Source organism: Triticum urartu, chromosome 4A (genome assembly GCF_056163025.1).
Source record: "Triticum urartu cultivar PI428250 chromosome 4A, HENAU_Tu73, whole genome shotgun sequence".
NCBI lineage: Eukaryota > Viridiplantae > Streptophyta > Magnoliopsida > Poales > Poaceae > Triticum > Triticum urartu.
Genome location: NC_141876.1, coordinates 201,303,535 through 201,318,803, shown reverse-complemented (window position 1 = coordinate 201,318,803; position 15,269 = coordinate 201,303,535).

Genomic DNA, 15,269 nt, shown 5'->3' with positions numbered 1-15,269 from the left:
ATAGTATAGTGTATGCTTCTGACAATCTGACACCGAATTAACTATTGCACGTCCACCACCTAAGCGAGGGAGAGCTTGCATTATTCAAGAGTTTACCCTTGTCCTACGAGCCACCACGCGCAAGCTTCTCCCCTCCTGCAAGCTTCTCCTCGTTCGGCAAGTTGACGGGACATAACAAAGTAATGCTAGTCCATACTGCCTCCTTTCCGGTTAATATGGCCTAATTTCAAACAAGATAAATACACTGTCTGTCACTGTATATTTGTAAAAATATGGTCACTGGACTTCATAATACACTCATTGCGCTCAATATAAACATTTTTGGTGTTTATATGGTCACTAGCTCACCCTGGCAGAGTATGTGTGTGCATGCACATGTAGGTTGAGCACTTGAGCGTGACCGTGTGTGTTCCATCGTGTGCTCGGACATGCATGCATTAGGGCGTCACGCGCGTTTTTGCGTCCATGTGTACGTGTGACTATTGCATGCAAGGTTTAACCATTCATTTTTCACGCGTGCATTCCCGATATTAATACGTTGGTAAAGACAATTTCTTGAGGAAAACGAGCCCGTGAATTGAGTACAAAGGGGACTGAGGGAGTCCTAGATTAGGGGGTGTTCGGATAGCCGGACTATACCCTCAGCCGGACTCCTAGACTATGAAGATACAAGATTGAAGACTTCATCCCATGTCCGGAAGGGACTTTTCTTGGCGTGGAAGGCAAGCTTGGCGATACGGATATGCAGACCTCCTACCATTGTAACCGACTCTATGTAACCCTAACCCTATTTGGTGTCTATATAAACCGGAGGGTTTTAGTCCGTAGGACAGCATACACATCAACAATCATACCATAGGCTAGCTTCTAGGGTTTAGCCTCTCTGATCTCGTGGTAGATCTACTCTTGTACTACCCATATCATCAATATTAATCAAGCAGGACGTAGGGTTTTACCTCCATCGAGAGGGCCTGAACCTGGGTAAAACTTCGTGTCCCTTGCCTCCTATTACCATCCAGCCTAGACGCACAGTTCGGGACCCCCTACCCGAGATCCGCCGGTTTTGACACCGACATTGGTGCTTTCATTGAGAGTTCCTCTGTGTCGTCGCCGTTAGGCCCGATGGCTCCTACGATCATCAATGGAGACGCAGTCCAGGTTGAGACCTTCCTCCCCGGATAGATCTTCTTCTTTGGCGGCTTCGCACTGCGGGCCAATTCACTTGGCCATCTAGAGCAGATCGAACGCTACGCCCCTGGCCGTCAGGTCAGATTCGGAAGTTTAAACTACAAGGCTAACATCCGCGGGGACTTGATCTTCGACGGATTCGAACCACTGCCGAGCGCGCCGCACTATCACGACGAGCATGATCTAGCTCTACCGCCGAACAGTGCCCTGGAGGCCGCACCCGCATCGGCTCCGACCCTTAGTTCGGAGCCTACCGCACCAATCGAGGATGGGCGGTTGGATGCCACCTCAGGGGCTGTGATCCCAACATCGGTTGAGCCGAACACCAGCCCCGTACTCTACAAGACTCGTGACACCATGGGGCCGGATTCTTCGCCGAACTCCGAACCCTCCGCGCCCCTGCCGATCGAATCCGATTGGGCGCCGATCATGGAGTTCACGGTCGTGGACGTCTTTCAGCACTCGTCTTTCGGTGATATCCTGAAGTCACTGAAGTCTCTCTCTTTATCAGGAGAGCCCTGGACGGACTACGGTCAGCAAGGTTGGGGTACGGACAATGAAGAAATTCAAAACCCACCCACCACCCACTTTGTAGCCACTGTCGACGACTTAACCGACATGCTCGACTACGACTCCGAAGATATCGATGGTATGGACGCCGATGAAGGAGATGATGAAGAACCAGCGCCTACTAGGCCCTGGAAAGCCACCTCGTCATATGACATATACATGGTGGACACCCCAAAAGAGGGAGATGGCGATGGAAGAGCGGAGGATGACCCCTCCAAGAAACAGCAAAAGCGCCGGCGTCAGCGGCGCCGCTCAAAATCCCGCCAACACAAAAACGGTGATTCCAGCACGGCAGATAATAATACTCCGGAGAGTGCCGAAGAAAACCCCCTCCAGCAAGGTTTAGCACAGGAGGATGGAGAAACCAGCCCTCATGAGAGGGCGGTAGACAGAGAGGTTGAGGACGATAATTATATGCCTCCCTCCAAAGACGAGGCAAGCCTCAACGATGACAAATTCGTCGTGCCAAAGGATCCCATTGAGAAAAAGCGTTTCCAACGCAGGCTTATCGCCACGGCAAGAAGCCTCAAGAAAAAACAGCAACAACTCAGAGTTGATCAAGATTTGCTGGTTGACAGATGGACTGAAGTCCTTGCGGCCGAAGAGCATAAACTGGAACGCCCTTCCAAGAGTTACCCAAAGCACATGTTGCTACCCTGGTTAGAGGAGGAAGCACTTGATGCGGCCGAACGGCCACCTCGTGGCCGCGACAGAGAGGCCTCCCGGCCCTCCACTCAAGCCGCACCCCGTACCAAGGCACGGGAATATGCGCCGGACTTACGAGACATGTTGGAGGACAAGGCAAGGCAAACACGATCGATCTACGGATCGCGTGGGCACCCCACGGCTCGAGACGGTAACCGTCACGCCGGCCACACATTCGGCAGGGCCGAACATAGTAGACAAAGCTCATTGGAGCTACGTCATGATATCGCCCACTACAGAGGCGCCGCACACCCACTGTGCTTTACAGACGAAATAATGGATCATCAAATCCCCGAGGGTTTCAAACCCGTAAACATCGAATCATATGATGGCACAACAGACCCTGCGGTATGGATCGAGGATTATCTCCTTCATATCCACATGGCCCGCGGCGACGATTTTCACGCCATCAAATACCTCCCACTCAAGCTTAAAGGACCAGCTTGCCATTGGCTCAACAGCTTGCCAACAGGGTCAATCAGTTGTTGGGAGGACCTGGAAGCCGCATTCCTCGACAATTTCTAGGGCACTTATGTGCGACCCCCAGACACCGATGACCTAAGTCACGTAATCCAGCAGCCAGAGGAATCGTCCAGACAATTCTGGACATGGTTCCTAACAAAGAAAAATCAAATAGTCGACTGTCCGGACGCTGAGGCCCTAGCAGCCTTCAAGCACAATATCCGTGACGAGTGGCTGGCCCGGCACCTCGGACAGGAAAAGCCAAAATCTATGGCAGCACTCACGACACTCATGACCCGCTTTTGCGCGGGAGAAGACAGTTGGCTCGCTCGTAGCAATAATATGACCGAGAACCCTGGTAGTTCGGACACCAGGGACATTAGTGGCAGGTCGCGTCGCAACAAGCAGAAGCACTGCATTAACGGCGACAATGCTGAGGATACGACAGTTAATGCCGGATTCAGAGGCTCTAAATCCGGTCAGCGGAAGAAGCCATTCAAAAGGAATCCTAGGGGGCCGTCCAGCTTGGACCGAATACTCGACCGCTTGTGCCAAATACATGACACCCCCGAAAAGCTGGCCAATCACACCAACAGGGATTGTTGGGTGTTCAAGCAGGCAGGCAAGTTAAGCGCCGACAATGAAGACAAGGGGCTGCATAGCGATGACGACGAGAAGCCCAGGCCGCCGAACAACAATGGACAGAAGGGTTTTCCCCCACAAGTGCGGACGGTAAACATGACATACGCCACCCACGTCCCCAAAAGGGAGCGGAAGCGCGCGTTAAGGGACGTATACGCGGTAGAGCCAGTCGCCCCAAAGTTCAACACATGGTTCTCCTGCCCGATCACCTTTGATCGAAGAGACCATCCCACTACCAACCGTCATGGCGGATTTGCCACATTGGTTCTAGACCCAATTATTGACGGATTTCATCTCACTAGAGTCCTCATGGACGGCGGCAGCAGCCTGAACCTGCTTTACCAGGATACAGTGCGAAAAATGGGCATCGATCCCTCGAGGATTAAGCCCACCAAAACGACCTTTAAAGGCGTAATACCAGGTGTAGAGGCCAACTGTACAGGCTCAGTCACACTTGAAGTGGTCTTTGGATCCCTGGATAATTTGCAAAGCGAGGAATTGATCTTCGACATAGTCCCATTCCGCAGTGGCTATCATGCACTGCTCGGACAAACCGCATTCACCAAATTCAATGCGGTACCGCACTATGCATACCTTAAGCTCAAGATGCCAGACCCTCGTGGAGTAATTACGGTCAATGGAAACACCGAACGCTCCCTCCGAACGGAGGAGAACACGGCGGCCCTTGTAGCGGAAGTACAAAGCAGCCTCTCCAGGCAGTTCTCCAGCTCGGCCATTAAACGTCCGGACACCGTCAAGCGTGCCCGGAGTAACCTACAACAAGACCGTCTGGCACGTTCCGAGCAGGCGTAGCAATGCGGCCCCAACCCCAACCCTTGCAAAAAGGCGACGCTAGTACTTCGCGTCCATAACTACGCTCTGGAAATACCATGGGCATAGGGGGAGGGGCACCATCACGGCACGCCCAAAACACGGCTTAAACCGCACTAGGGGCTGCCAATTTTTTTTACTTTTCTCTTACTTCCAGGACTCTTCTCTCTGGAAGGCCTGTTCGTATCCAGGGAAGCAGACAAGCCATGCCGCATTATGGAAATCCCAGGTGGTCTCTATCACGAGCAGTATACCTGTTTCGCATACTATTCCGCAGCTTGCCCCTGGAGCAGACATGTTAAATAGTCCAACTTTTCATTTATCGCATTACTTGTATCGTTCTGCTTTGATCGCAGCTATTTTTAATAAACAATGCATAGCTTTTGTCTATTTTTTGCATTATCTTTTTATAAATAAATGTTCCTTAACGACATGTTGCACCCGTACAACTTGGTACAGCCAAAATACGCCAGGGGCTTTTAGCACCCCTCAATACGGTGTGCGAAGTCCAAACACTTTCACAAGTGCGGCACCCCGAACTTATAGCACTATATGCATCAGCTCCGAATCATGTCTTGGGTCAATAGTTGGGTTTTCCTGGCTCCTATGTTTTGGTGCCTTACCTTCCGCTATATCGGCTAAGGTAGCACTAGGAGAACCACTGCGATTGTGCCCCGGTTGAGCCGGGCCGAGCACCTCAGTGGAGAAAGCTAAAACTGACTGTCATGATGAAGCGAGAGCTGGCCGCTGTTCGAGAGGTTTTTTCGAGTCCCTAAAGACTTATGCCGCTTAGGGCAAGGAGTCGGCTCTGTCCGGCCAAGGCGTGGATAGCGCCCCAAACTCGGTCTTCCGAATACTAGGGGCTTCGCCGAAATTTAAAATTATAGAATTCTATGGCTAAGTGAGAGTGTTCACGCATTATAGTCTGATTGCCTCGTTCGTTGGGCTGAGCACCTCCCTCGAAGGACCCAAATATGGGGAAAAGAGCGCCCAGGTTTATCCCCGAACACCCCAGCACTAGCGGCAAGGGGGCAGAAGCCGACGACTCGCCATCTCTCAGTATTGATAAACAGCCGCATAGAAGGTAATATTTTAAATTCAAGCAGCATTGCTCAGCGCATATGAACAAGTTTTTAGCGCACGGGACAAACACGAGCGAGTTTTACTCAAAAATTACATCCCTAGTACATTCATCCGCCACAAGGCGGGCACCCTTCAGAACATCCTTATAGTAATTTTCAGGCTTGCGATGTTCTTTCCCCGCTGGTGGCCCGTCCTTCACAAGCTTCTCCGCATCCAGCCTGCCCCAGTGCACCTTAGCATGGGCAAAGGCCCTACGGGCACCTTCAATACAGACAGAGCGCTTGATGACTTCGAGCCTTGGACAGGCCTCCACCAGCCACCGCACCAGCCCGAAATAGCTCCTAGGCAGAACCTCTCCAAGCCATAGCCAAACTAGGAGGCCCTTCATGGCCTGTTCGGCCGCCTTGTGGAGCTTGACCAGTTGCTTCAGCTGGTCGCTCAGGGGCACGGGCTGTTCGGCCTCAACATACTGAGACCAGAACACCTTCTCCGTCGAGCTGCCCTCCTCGGCTCGATAGAATGCGGCGGCATCAGATACACTCCGGGGAAGATCTGCAAATGCCCCTGGAGAGCTCCGGATTCGGGTAAGTATCAAGTAACTCACGTTTATGTGTTTACTGTGCATAAAGAATGCCTTACCCACCGCTATCTTCTTCACCTCATCCAACTCCTGGAGGGTCTTCTGGGATTCGGTCTTGGTAGACTTGGCATTTTCAATAGCCGCCGCGAGCTCGGACGCTCGCGTCTTCGATTCAAGCTCCAAACTCTCATGTTTCTTCATGAGAACCTGGAGCTCTTGCCGCACCTTGCCAACCTCGGCCTCATACCTCTCCCGCTCGGTGCGCTCCACGGCCGCACTCTTCTCGGCCTCGAGCAGCGCTTGCTTAAGGGTCGCCACCTCAGATGTGGCCCCTACAATAGCCATGTTAATCCTGTCATTTCTTGCAATTGCACCTTTTTATGTATATTTAAACAAGGTATTTCTTACCTTCATCTCGAGCTACTTCTTGGCATGACCGAGCTCTTGCTCGGACCGCTCGAGGTTCTGCTTTAGCGTGTCCACCTCCGCAGTTAGTGCGGCGGACGCAAGCAGGCACGCCTGCATATGACTCATTTTTGTTAGACTCCTGCGAATTATATTTGATCCTCTATTCGGCTTTTCTTCCCGAACGCCAAACAGAGCATCAGGGGCTACTGTCTATTCGGTACTATTATTTACACATTCTTTACTTACCTCAAAGCCTGTCAAAAGGCCAGTACAAGCTTCAGTCAGTCCGCTCCTCGCGGACTGAACCTTCTAGATCACCGCACTCATAATAGTGCGGTGCCCTTCGTCGATGGAGGCGCCTTGGAGCGCCTCCAACATATTGTCCGGTGCCTCCGGTTGGACGGGGGCCGCCGGCACCGTGGACTTGCTCCTCTTGGAAGGAGGTCCCCCGCCGGACTCCGGAACCTTTGAAGGTTCCGGAGCGGTGTCCGGCCTAGAGCCGGACTTGGAGCCCTGTGGGGTTTCATCCCCTTTACTCCTGGAGTCCGGGAGGTCGCCTTGCGGCGCCTTTGGGACCACCTCCTCCCTGCTTGGAACCTGTTGGGACAACACCTCTGTGTCGTCCGTAGGGCGGGGGGAGGAAGCCGTCGGAAGCGAGTTCACATCCGACGAGTCCAGTGAGCCGCTCGACGACGCGTCGAGCCGGTCTTTGGGTGGGCTGCATAAGCATATTTAACATAAGGGAAAGTTGTGCAATAAACGAATACTATGAATTACTCTGGTATCCGGATACTTACGATTTTCCCAGGGGCTTGGCCCTGGGCTGTCACTCATCTCCGCCGTCGTCGGCGTCGGCGGAGTAGTCCAGAGGAAGGGTTTTCCCCTTCTCGGACCCTCCGGCCTCCTCAGAGAGGGTGGCCTTCCTTTTCTTCTCTCCTCCCGCTGGAGGGGGAGAGGTCTCTTCTTCTTCCTCCTCGTGTTCGCGAGAGGAAGGCGCTTCAGGACCGTCGGATGATGAATCTGACACCTCCTGGCGCCGGGCGCTCTTTCGAGTCCCCGTGGCCCTTTTCGTGGTCTTCTTCTCCGGCACCACATAGGGCGCTGGAACCAGCAGCCTCGCCAAGCGAGCGTCTGCTGGGCCTTTGGGCAAAGGGGCCGGACAGTTGATCTATCCAGACATCACCTGCCAATCCTGTCAGAGGAAAGGGAGCTTAGATCCCGCATAGAGTCAAACTATGGAAAACTGATACCCTGTAAAAGGAAAAAAACAGCTTACCGCGAGCGCGTGACGCTGCGTGCTGAATCCGCGATCCTCGGTAGCGGATGCGGGAGCCTCGACGCCCTTGAAAAGCATCCTCCAAGCATCTTCGTACGTCGTGTCGAAGAGCGTGTTTAGAGTTTGATGCTGCGCCGGGTCGAACTCCCACAGATTGAAGGCCCGTCGTTGACACCGGAGGATCAGGCGGATGAGCATAACCTGGACTACGTTGACAAGCTTGAGCTTCTTGTCCATGAGGGTTTGGATGCATGTTTGGAGTACGGTCAGCTCTCCTTTTTTACCCCAAGACAGGCATGTCTCCTTCCAGGAGGTGAGCCGCGTAGGGGGGCCGGATCGAAACTCAGGGGGTGCGACCCATTCGGCGTCGCGCGGCTCGGTGACGTAAAACCACCATGATTGCCACCCCTTTAGGGTCTCCACAAAGGAGCCCTCGAGCCACAGGACGTTGGCCATATTGCCAACCATGGCACCACCGCACTCCGCCTGGCTGCCGCGCACCACCTTCGGCTTGACGTTGAAAGTCTTAAGCCATAGGCCGAAATGGGGGCGGATGCGGAGGAAAGCCTCGCACACGACGATAAACGCCGAGATGTTGAGGACGAAGTTTGGGGCCAGATCGTGGAAATCCAGGCCATAGTAGAACATGAGCCCCCGGACAAATGGATGCAGAGGGAAGCCCAGTCCGCGGAGGAAATGAGGGAGGAATACCACCCTCTCATGGGGCCTAGGAGTGGGGATGAGCTGCCCCTTTTCGGGAAGCCGGTGCGCGATGTCGCTAGCCAGATATCCGTCCTTCCTCAGCTTTTTGATGTGTCCCTCCATGACGGAGGAGACCATCCACTTGCCTCCCGCTCCGGACATGACCGGAGAAGGTTGAGGTGGTAGTGCGGACTTGGGCGCTGGAGCTCGAGTGCGCAAGAATGGATAGGCAAAGGAGGAAGAAGGCGTGGGTGAAAAGGTGGATCCTTATCCCCTTATATGGGTGGACGCGACTACGTGTCCCCACCAGCCTGGTAAAACTTGCTTATCTCCAAGCGCCGTAATCAAAGGCGCGGTTGGGTTACCCACGCCCGTATTGATGAGAATCCCGGAATAAGGGGGCACGATCTCTGCTTTGACAAGACGTGCCGAGGAAGCCGCCTCGCATGATGCACTGAGGTGGGATAATTAAACGACTCGGATAAAGGCTTGGCCATGGTGTGTCGCACCACGGAATACGTCAGCAGATTAGATTCGTGTAAATATTATTCTCTCTATGGCAATATGTGGAAAACTTATTTTGCAGAACCGGACACCATCTTTGTGTTTAAAATCTTCTATGAAGTATTTGGAGGAGGAACCCGCCTTGCAATGCCGAAGACAATCTGTGCGCCGGACTCGTCGTCATTGAAGCCTGGTTCAGGGGCTACTGAGGGAGTCCTGGATTAGGGGGTGTTCGGATAGCCGGACTATACCTTCAACCGGACTCCTGGACTATGAAGATACAAGATTGAAGACTTCGTCCCATGTCCGGAAGGGACTTTTCTTGGTGTGGAAGGCAAGCTTGGTGATACGGATATGCAGACCTCCTACCATTGTAAACGACTCTATGTAACCCTAACCCTATCCGGTGTCTATATAAACCAGAGGGTTTTAGTCCGTAGGACAGCATACACATTAACAATCATACCATAGGCTAGCTTCTAGGGTTTAGCCTCTCTGATCTCGTGGTAGATCTACTCTCGTACTACCCATATCATCAATATTAATCAAGCAGGACGTAGGGTTTTACCTCCATCAAGAGGGCCCGAACCTGGATAAAACTTCGTGTCCCTTGCCTCCTGTTACCATCCGGCCTAGACGCACAGTTCGGGACCCCCTACCCGAGATCCGCCGGTTTTGACACCGACAGGGACCAATAGGCTAGGACGGAGGGAGTACCATTAGTGAACCAGAAGTAGGGAGTAGGTAATAGTAGTACTACGTAACTACGTGTAGTAACAAAATTCCTCTATGCGCATCCTATCTACGTGTCATGCAAGAAAATAGAGATAAGTACAAGTGAGACTCAGGAGCAGTCATACACGTAGGGGGAGCAGGTGTAGGAGTTAGTCGGAAGAAGCAACCATCATTTCACTCTTCAATGACATGTACACAATATAAAATGGTAGATATGGAGAGAAAAATGAAACCACTATATATACACTAGCAGGAGCCTAAGCTACAAGCCTGCTTGCTTGGGTTGCTCTCTTCACAAGTATAGAACGACGTGGCCACACCACTGGTCACTGGTCTGGCCTGATCCCGCCGCTGGGGGAAGGGAACGATGTTCTATGTAGACGCGACCGACATCAGCGAGGGAGAAAACCCACAGTCGGTGCATCCCAATCAGGGGTCCCCGCGGTATGGGCTGATGCCGTGTCCTAACCGCCCTTCTAGCTACAGCCCAATGTCCTAGGTACATCTTCCTTTTGGAGCCGGCTTGCTCCATTGCCGCAGCTCCCCACGTAGCTCCACCTCCATGTCGATCTTTCTCTAGTTCTAGCGGCTTCTATTTGTGATGAGTTTATTTCTCATGAACTAGTGTCAGTACTATTATTCTAAACAAATTTCCTCGATATCTTTTCCATCAAAGACGCTCAACTCGATTTTAGTGGAACTGCACAAAAGCATCATATGATCCGAGGGTGCCAGCCGCCTTTCCTTCGACAGCTTCTACCTAGCCAGGAAATTAAATCCTGTTTAGCGTTTATGGTTTAAGTCATTGTGACACCATCAATAGTTTTTATTTTGTACACGCTCTCACAACTTTTGTCTTTAGCTGTGAAGTAAATATTGGCTATGATCTGTGAATCATTGAGATGCATCAACATGTTTGTTAGTTTTCCTTTGTATTTGATGGAATGTTGCAACGGGGCAACCTTGGAGTAGGAATGAAAATGGAGTGGAAAGTTTCCGTTTTTCCGGAGAAAAAATTGGAAATGGAGAGAAACCAACGTTTCATTTCGTTGGATCGCGCCATCGAGCAAAAGAAACGTTTAAATCACGTATGTCGCGTTCGTGTCTCACCCTCCTCCACGACTCCACCCCACACAGTCGCTCGGCATGCCACTCACCACAAACCGAGTATACGATTACTTTCCCGCCTGCTTGTCGATGGATCGTGCCATGGAGTACTATGTAACACCCACGATGCGGCTATATCTCCCACGTGTCGGAGCACGACTTAGAGGCATAACCGCATAGTAGGCATGTCGCAAGAGGGGTAATCATTACACAGCCCATGTACTGAATAAGAAAGGGATAAAGAGTTGGCTTACAATTGCCACTTCAAACAATACATAAATATAGCATACATCATCCAGAAGACAAACAAGGTCCAACTATGGAACCAAAATAAAAGAAGACAACCCCAATTGCTAGATCCCCGATCATCCCAACTGGGCTCCACTACTGATCAACAGGAAACGAAACAACACAATGAACAAGATCTTCATCAGGCTCCCACTTGAGCTCGGTTGCGTCACCTGCACTGGTATCATCGGCACCTGCAACTCTTTGGAAGTATCTGTGAGTCACGAGGACTCAGCAATCTCACACCCGCGAGATCAAGACTATTTAAGCTTATGGGTAGGATAGAGTAATGAGGTGGAGCTGCAACAAGCACTAAACATATATGGTGGCTAACATACGCAAATAAGAACGAGAAGAAAAGAAATTCAACGGTCGTGAACTAGAAGTGATCCTGAATGTACTTACGTTCAAACATAACTCCAAAACTGTGTTCACTTCCCAGACTCCGCCGAGAAGAGACCATCACGGCTACACACGCGGTTGATGCATTTTAATTAAGTTAAGTGTCAAGTTCTCTACAACCGGACATTAACAAATTACCATCTGCCCATAACCACGGGCACGGCTTTCGAAAGTTCAAAACCCTGCAGGGGTGTCCCAACTTAGCCCATCACAAGGTCTCACGGTCAATGAAGGATATTCCTTCTCCCAGGACGACCCGATCAGACTCGGAATCCCGGTCACAAGACATTTCGACAATGGTAAAACAAGACCAGCAAGACCACCCGTTGTGCCGACAAATCCCGATAGGAGCTGCACATATCTCGTTCTCAGGGCACACCGGATAAGCTAAGCGTACAGGAACCAACGTAACCTAAGTTGCCAAGGGACGACCCTGCACGGTGGCCCGGGGGTTTAAAATAAAGATGACCCTTGAGTCTGCAGAACCCAAGGGAAAAAGGCTTAGGTGGCAAATGGTAAAACCTAGGTTGGGCCTTGCTGGAGGTGTTTTATTCAAGGCGAACTGTCAAGGGGTTCCCATTATCACCCAACTGCGTAAGGAATGCAAAATCAAGGAACATAACACCGGTATGACGGAAGCTAGGGCGGCAAGAGTGGAACATAACACCAGGCATAAGGCCGAGCCTTCCATCCTTTACCAAGTATATAAATACATTAATTAAATAAGAGATATTGTGATATCCAACATAAACATGTTCCAACATGGAACAAACTCCATCTTCACCTGCAACTAGCAACGCTATAAGAGGGGCTGAGCAAAGCGGTAACATAGCCAAACAACGGTTTGCTAGGAAAGGTGTGTTAGAGGCCTGACATGGCCATTTGGGAGGCATGATATAGCAAGTGGTAGGTATCGCGGCATAGCAAAAGAGCGAGCTACTAGCAAGCAAAGATAGAAGTGATTTCGAGGGTATGGTCATCTTGCCTAAAATCCCGCAAGGAAGAAGAAGTAGTCCAGGAAGTAGACGACCCAACATAGTCGAACGAATCCTCACAACTCCGGAACGAAACCGAAGCTAACGAGAGAAGCAACCCGGAAAGAAGCAAGCAATAGAGTAAACAACCAAGCATAAACATGGCATGATGCACAATCAAGTATGATGCATGTCCGGTTTAATGAGGCATGGCATGGCAAAGTGCACAAACAAAACAACAAATTAAGTGGATCTCAATATGCAATGAGTTGCATATTGACGGAATACCACGTCAATTATTTAGTTCACTCCCGGTTAGGTACTCAACAATATTAAAATGGGGCCGGATATAACAAACAACAAATACGGTAAATCCCCATATGAATTTAGCAATTTAATGCAAACAACAATTTTCTAAACATTTTAAATGTTATTATCATGATGCGGATGACATTTTCATGTTTTAAGCAATTTTATGAAAATGTTGATATGAACATATTATGAAGCATGTGTCATCGTGGCAGAACAAAAGGGGTGCCACGGCGACGATAACAAAAATGGTGCCACGGCAACGTTCCGGTTCCAGTAACTCGATTGAGATATCGATGCAAAAGAGAAGGGTGCGGATGCATGGAACACGCAAGAAATGGTGGGGTGCTCCCGGTTACCGGGTTCCCACGGGTCGACGGCGGTGTCAAACGAGAGAACAACTAATTCCCATGGGTGGATACAACATCCAAACAAGCATCTCATACAACACATGCATTCGTCCACGGGTCATTGTCTCGGCGGTATACCTTTCAAGCGTGCGCTCGGGGTGGTTTGAGTTTGGTAAAGTAAGTAGGTGTTCTCGGGGCGGTCGTAGGAAGTAGTCGTTCACATCATCGGAGAGGAAGTAGCAGCTCACTCCAGGGTCTTAGCGGATCCACGCGATGGTAGTGGTACTCGCGAAGAGGTACTCGGCGGTCATCGTGTAGACGTTCACGGGGTCTTGGTGACGGTAGTTGTACATGGGTCTTCGGCGATGATAGTCGTACTCGGTTCGTAGGTGCTCAGGTCATCAGTAGATGTACTTGTTGCATCACCGTGTAGTCATACATGGCGATCTCGGCCTGGTCTTAGCGCTCGAAGTACACATCTTGTGGTGCCGACAACGGTGATGGCAGCAGCTCGGGTCGCAGGTAGAGGAGGTCCTGGCAGAGTCAAAACATGACCCAGGGTGGTACTGCCGGGCACCGATGGTGGTGCTGGCCAATAGCAGAGGAGGCAGCAAGGGTTGCAGCGGCGATAGGGGCCCGAGGAGAGGCCGGCTGTGGAGGCAAAGCAGACGTCGAAGCAGGGGCAATGGGAGCCGGCGGGGACGCGGGGTCGCGATGGCGGGAGCGGGCCGTCCTGGTACTGCGGGGCTGGCTGCCATGGGAGCTCCTGCTCCTGCCGAAGACGACGGCGGCGGCCCTGCGAGATGGGACTTCAGCGAGAGAAAACGCGACGAGAGGAAGGGGAGGCCATGGATCGGGCACATGGAGCTTGAGGCACCGGAGGAAGGAGGAGGTCATGAGCACGAGGAACACGCGGCGCTCGCTGGACGGAGCTTGCAGGCGGCGAGGATGGAGCCATGCGGGCGGCGGGGCGGCGAGGTGCGCTGGCGATGACGGGGATCGAGCGCGGGGGCTCCTGCGTGCATGGGTGGGGTGAGAGACCGCTCCTCTCTAGCGGTGCGAGCAGGGGAGAGAGGATCGGGAGAGAGTGGGGACCGGTCGAGGCGCTGCGTGAGGGAGAGATCGATCGAGGGGGAGGGGGAGATGGATCGGGCAAGCGGCGGCGGTTAGAGGGAACGAGAAAGAGGGAGAGCGCGAGCGCTAGGGTTAGGTGGTGTTTGGTGGGCTTGGGGCAACTGGGCCTTAGGGAGGCTGCGGATGGCTGCTGAGAGGCCCAGCTGGGCTGCGGGGAAGCAGGCCGGCCTGGCCGCTGGGCTCTCTCTCTCTCTCTCTCTCTCTCTCTCTCTCTCTCTCTTCTTATTATCTTTATTAGAAAACAATTAAAGAGAAGAAAAAACAAAGAGGGGGTGTTAGGGAAATAAGTTGGACACGCGGATAAATTCCCGGACTCACAAAAATGTGCTCGTTCCAAGAAAATTGGAGTGGGCAAGATTGCAAGGATTTTATTGAAAGTCATTTGAATTTAATTCAAATGGTTTGAACAAGGACTAGGAATTAGAAGTGTCCAAAAATGTTAATATTTTCGGTGGAGCTCAGGAAAAAGATGATAGAATTGATGGCGAAGTTTGAGGAGCAAACTCGAAGCAGAAAAGGCTTGAGAGTTTAAATTGCAAGTGTGTTTGCGGTTAATTCCAAACTAATGGAATATTTTATAATAGCTCCCTAAATATCGGGAGGGTATGTTATAAAGAGAACTCACCATGTGAATTCCCTTGATTTAAATGGATCAAAATCCATGGCATTTATTTAGTTGAGTTAAAAAAAGAAATGACATGATGGCATGAGGCAATGCACATGATGCAAGGATGAATGCAACGAACCAACCAGGACACCAATGAATCTTGGAACCCATGGAAGGTATCTAAAGCTCTGGTCTTGGGCGTCACATACTAGCACTACTCGAAGAGATTGGTGAGTTGGGGGAGGACAGCTAGCTGTAGCACGGACTCCCTAGAACTTTTTACATGCATGGTGTGACCGGCTATTGCGATGTTTGAACGCGGAGCAGTCTCGTGCACCGAGAAGCGGCACGAGCGACGCTCTCTCGGCTGGCATGCTGCTTCAATGCCGGCGCCAGTGTGAGGTCGCGTCCG